This window comes from Aulonocara sp. 'chitande type north' Nkhata Bay, linkage group LG12 (genome assembly GCF_057382095.1).
Source record: "Aulonocara sp. 'chitande type north' Nkhata Bay isolate Kocher_YH1m ecotype deep benthic linkage group LG12, A_spYH_male_GT1.1, whole genome shotgun sequence".
Classification (NCBI taxonomy): Eukaryota; Metazoa; Chordata; class Actinopteri; order Cichliformes; family Cichlidae; genus Aulonocara; species Aulonocara sp. 'chitande type north' Nkhata Bay.
In genome coordinates this window covers 3,170,648-3,176,647 of record NC_141355.1, presented here as the reverse complement: position 1 = coordinate 3,176,647, position 6,000 = coordinate 3,170,648, and positions in this window count along the sequence as shown.

Below are 6,000 nucleotides of genomic sequence, written 5' to 3'. Positions count from 1 at the left end.
GTTACAAGCAGTGCCTACCAATAAATCTGTGTTTAACTCATAATAGCTCTGATGTGTTTCCACGAGACCATATTGCAAACTTCATGGATGTTTAAAACATATCACAACATGACTAAACTCAAGAAAGAGACACGGATCACAGGTTCCTGCATGAGAGACAAAAAGCAATAACTTTCTCTTCCTGCCTTCCCTGTGGTTGTAAAACTATCTACATGCAGCCTCAGAGGAGCAGAGAAGATGCTGCGCTTCTGCTAAACATGCATGTAAACAGCACACAGGCTACAGATAAGGAGCACACGCTAATCTTATTTAGAATTATTCTGATTCAATAACATTTGCATGGTGGCAAGAACAATAATCGGTGGTGCTCACTTGACGAATCTTGAGGGTGTGCTTACTTCTCATAAGCAAATATATTTTCATATGGAAGTGAGAACTTGCTGGCAATATATTCATCACCATTCACACACACCTCACCAGGCCGACCGGCTCTGCACACTCACTCTTTCAGCTCTTAGGTAAATGGATCTCAGTGCCATCCCTCAGACACCAGTGACCTTCAGTCATTTAGCAGCCAGTATGATAGGAACATGATATCAACACCTGAACAAAGCACAGTGTAAAGCGCCACATCAAGCTGCTGTTTATTCATAGCGCAGTTGGTTGGGTCTGTCATCTAGAGGTCAGTCATTTGAATACTCCTCCATTATGGGCGACTGCCGTCCCTTTGCCTTCCAGTTAAAACAGCCGCACATCAGCCACTTCAAAAGAGCCCGGCTTCAAACACTGCATTTTCAATATGACAAATGTACTTCACAGCAACAGTTCTGACAAAATATGCAGCAGCTGCCTAATGTAAAGGATGAAACATGTAAAAATCAAGACTGTGCTGAGCTGGTGTCAAAGAGGAGACACAGAGAGGCAGGGAACAAGAGAGCGAGAGAAGAAGAAAGCATAAAGACAGGGAGGAGACGGACAGAAAAGACAGGAGACGGAAAAGAAAAGCTCAAATGGGCTTTGTTTTAATTACCATGCAGGGAAGGCGGAGAAAAGCAGACACTTTTGCTCGTTAGACTACCCCTTTGGATCAAACGTTATATTTACATATCAGATTAAACCGCTCCCACAAATGGCAAGATCTGAGCTGTGAAGGCATGGCTGAAGAGAGGAAGACATCTTCCTGCTCACATTTAGCAAAACAGCTCATCTATACTTATTAGAGGAGGAAAAGTACAAAGACCTGATCAAGGCAGAACTCCGAAGCAAAGAGCTAGTTAGTGCAAAATATACTGTAGCAAGTAAGCCAACAAACACCAATCATGGGGCAGAGCATTTTAGAAGACTGGAAGACAGGAGTGGACTGAAACCTCAACATTTTCCAACTCCTCGCTGAGCCAATTAGAGGCCCTGGCAGGTCAAAGAGCATTATGGGAGGTGGTAGGAGTTTAGTAACAGCACAAATACACTGTCAGAAATGACTCCCCCCTCCTTTCATCCTGCCTTTCTTCTGCTGCCTTTCTTCTGTAGAGGGAGAAGAGCTAGATTCATGGCTCAAGGGATCCAAACAACTGGCCGTCATTATTCCTTCTCAGATGCCAGTCTCCACTCTGCCCACTGCCCAAAACACCAGCAGTACCAGGCCTCCCCCGGCCCCCTCCATCGCCTCCACGGACAGCTACATAAGCTACAAGGGCCAGAGGCTGCAGGAGAGTCTCTTTGCTGTGTGGGATAAAGACTTCAGAGGGTGAAAACTCCATTACCACAGAGCGACCGCTTCTCTCAGCCATCAAATGAGTGAGAAAGAAAGTAAAGGACAAAAACAGCCAGCGACAAACAGCCACGACTGATTACCAGTGTGTGTGTGTGTGTGTGTGCCTGTATGAGTCAACCAAGCTACCACTTGCAAGGCCATCTCCAAGTGCACAGCAAAAGCAAATCCAGCCTCCATTGGAATAAGAATAGAAGTGATTGAAGCTAACAATGCGAATCAGTAGGCTCGGGGATTTGAAACATATGTCATGTTTTTGCGCATCACTGATAAAAACTAATAACAATATTCCCTGACTGCACTGTATGAGTGAGAGTCAGACACAAAGCCTGAGCAGAGCGCACCCTCCTCCACATCCTCCAGTGTCAGATATATCAGCAATGCTAATGCACAGGCAGCATCCTGCACTGCTCACCAGTGAACCAGTGAAAAGACAACCATTTAGGTCTTTAAAGACACACATAAACAAGAAAGGAAGGAGCAGATGAAAAGAGGGGGGGGGGGGGGGGGGGGGAATGAAAGAAAATTTAAGGGGGAGAGGAAAAAAGAATGAAGGCAAGATGGGGGAATGGGGTGGGGTGATGGTGTTGGGGCAAAAGAGGAAGTCAATTATGTATTCTGAACCTGGCCGATGTAGTCCTTGGGGAGCTGCCTCCACACCTAAGGATCTGTAAATAATTGACAGATAATATTAATTGGCTTTGGATTAGTGAGCAAGCTTAGTATCACACATTAATATTTGATCAGAGGATGATAGGGACCCTGGCAGGGGATCCGAAGGGGCAGCTGAGGCTGTTTTGTTGATTAGGCCAGTGAAGGGAGGAGACGGAGGCAAGTGAAAGCGGCTGCAGGAGCAGCGGCAACAGTGACTCCAGACACACATGCAAACAGATGGAAACACACAGCCGTGGTTTGATGCCAGCAAAACAGCTTCTTGTGTCCTCACAAAGGAAAAGAAACAGAGGACTTCCGGAGCAGCGTCTATTCATTTATTTCGGGGGTTTTTTATTTCTCAATTTTTACACATATGCTAATGTTAGCAGTGCACGTTGTTTCATATCAGCGTTGTAATGCAAAGTGCTGACTCACTGAATGAGAGTAAACATAAAGGCATTGCTTCTTCACATCTATTAATCATGTAGTGTTGTGTTTTTCATAAATCAAGTCACATCACTCTCACAGGGGAAAGAGCCTGAACACTTTTTTTTGATTTACTTAAATTCCTAAAATTATAACTACATTCCAATCCAGGCTATTCAAAATCTAGTTATGTATGTAGTTAGCGATCTAACTGGCTAAAAGAAAGAACGAGAGAAGGAAAGATCGAGTCAATATTTTTCCACTTTTAAAATTAAAACTAATCTCAAATTTGGAATCGAATTTTGAAATGTGGCCGCAGCTAACACGAGTGGCTTAACGGTGCCTTAAAGCACCTTAAAGCATCCTGTGTGCAGTCAAAACCCAAAATGTTGAGTAAACGTGAGGGTGCACGGGGTATCCTGCAGCAGCGGCCATCCTCAGAACGGGAAAAACAAACAAGACAGATTTACACAGCAAAACAAGCTGGCAGACATACACGCACAATTAAACTCATGGAGGCTAATTAAAGTGTTACTGGAAGCACACAGCTAGAGTGTGACAACATAATGAAAGATTGAAGAGGGGAGGAGAGACACAGACCCCCACCACCACCACTACACCCCTGCTTTCTTTCTCTCTGAAAACAATGCCACCTCTCCCTTTCTCCACTTGCCTCCTCGTCCTCATCTACCATATGCTGCCATTTGTTTAGTCAAATCCCCTTTAAGCAGAGCAGATCTATGGCTCTGAGGCAATGCTGCGCTACAACTTGGATCACTCTCTATAGACACATCGGCAGCTCGTATCCCTCATGGTCTGTGTCACTCGACCAGCTAGAAGAGTCTCTTGGGAGTGCCTTTTTATTGCTTTTCCACATCATTTGTCTGGCGATTACAGCTAGTCTCCCCTGAGCCGAGGGAATAATCACAATATTTCAGTTTAAAGATAGCAGGATACACAGAGAAGGCTAGTTTGGCTTTCAGATTGTTTCTGCACCGTGCTGTGAAGAGGGCACGGATAGAACAACTTATAGATCATCCTGTGGCACAAATGCTTAACATTAGCGGGGGACCTCGGTCAAAACTGCAAATTCTCAAAGCGGACTGAATACACCTGCCTGGATATGCATGCGAGAATGGTTTGTGAATCTTTATTTTATAAAAGGAATGACTGACACCTTGTATTAAGTCAGTCTGGACAGAGTTCCTGTCATGTTCCTGCTTTAAAAACAATATTTTTGTAATCGCTATGCAAGAAGTGACTTTGTCTATCATGCAGTAAATACACTTCCTTTATTCAAACAGTTTGTTTGTACTTTTTGAGTCAGTGACAAACTTCAATAAGATATATTTTGCAAATACAGTCATGATGTACTTGAATGTTATAATAATGAGTTTTTAGCTGATTACCCATATAAAGATGTTTTTTAAAGAATAGATTTTTTAAATTATATGTTTAAATATGCAAATTAAGTATCTGTGCATATGTAAACTAATCTGAATATGTTTTTAGAAGAGAAATCTGAGCAGACCGATTGAGTTTTCAAATTCTTGGTTGATGTTATTAACAGATTTTACACAGCAGGTTTCGGATTTCATGTTTTGTTACTCCAAAAATAAGAAATTAAAAGAAAATAAATAAAGACATAATAAGTTTGAATTGTAGATTTTCTCTGAGATTTTATTGTTATATTTGCAAGTAAGATGGTATCTCATTAAACACCGACCAGTTTGCACACACAGACAAAAGACAAAGTGTGGACTACCTTAAGGGACATTTTGGATATTTTCTCAGAAATAGAATAAATAGTCACAAATCTCAAAATTGTCAAACACACAAAAAATAATATTCTCTACAAAATAAAAAAAATTCTATGGTTTCCAACAACAAATTAGCCCATTTTATTAACGTTTGCTCCCAAACAAGCATCCTCAGAATTTATCAGTATGTGCTCAATAACAGTTCGGACAAACAGAAGGAGAAAACACTTTGATAAGAAACAGCTGAGTTACTGAAACTCCGTCATTGAGCCAATATACGCTCCTCAGTCACTTCATGGCCCATCACATTTTACAGGTTATTGCAATGTGTGAAATACAGAAAGAATGTTCGAAGTTTTGTTGTCATTAGTTTGCTGGATTAAACAAACTATTGAGAATTAAAATCCACTGAGGACACTCACAGACACTTTTAATTCTCACTTCACTGAAATCTGACCAAACAGATCATAAATTGACCAATGTGACCTTAACCTTGAACACAAGTCCGGACCCATTAGGTGATCACTGTCTTCAACATTGATTAAATTCTGACCAATAGTTTAGGAGGAGGAGTGATTCTTCTAATTTGTGGCCGGACAGATAGACAGATGGATGGGCGGACAGACAGATGGACGGATGACAGACACCATGGCATAAGCTCATCAGACCTTTCGGCGGGATGAGCTTATGGAATCCAACAATGGTAAATTCATTTCTATCATAGGAATACTAATGATCTCTAATGACTGTAGGAGCGTTTCCAGGATTTTTTCCAGTGGTTGGCATGGGAAGCTCTAAGAACACTGGGCGGTCAGGCGGGGGGGCAAAGGAAATTATATCCATCCATCCATCCATCCATCCATCCATCTATCCATCCATCCATCCATCCACCTTCTGGGGCCAGGTCGCAGGGGGCAGCAGTCTAACCAGAGAAGCCCAGACCTCCCTCTCCCCAGCCACCTCCTTCAGCTGAGAGATATAATCTCTCCAGCGTGTCCTGGGTCTGCCCAGGGGCCTCCTCCCACTGGGACATGCCCAGAACACCTCACCCAGTAGGCATCCTTGGCAGATGCCCAAACCACCTCAACTGACTCCTTTCGATGTGGAGGAGCAACGGCTCTACTCTGAGCCTCTCCCAGATGGCTGAACATCTCACCCTATCTTTAAGGGAGAGGCCAGACACCCTTCGTGAGAAGCCCATTTCCGCCGCTTGTATCCACGACCTCGTTCTTTCGGTCACTACCCATAGCTGGTGACCATAGGTGATGGTATGTAAATTGACCACCACAAGAGGCACCAACCAGCTTGCGGCCACAGCTCAGTGGAGCAGCTTCAGCAATGGAGGTGCTGAACATGGTCCATTTGGACTCAATGCCCCCAGTTGCCATCGGA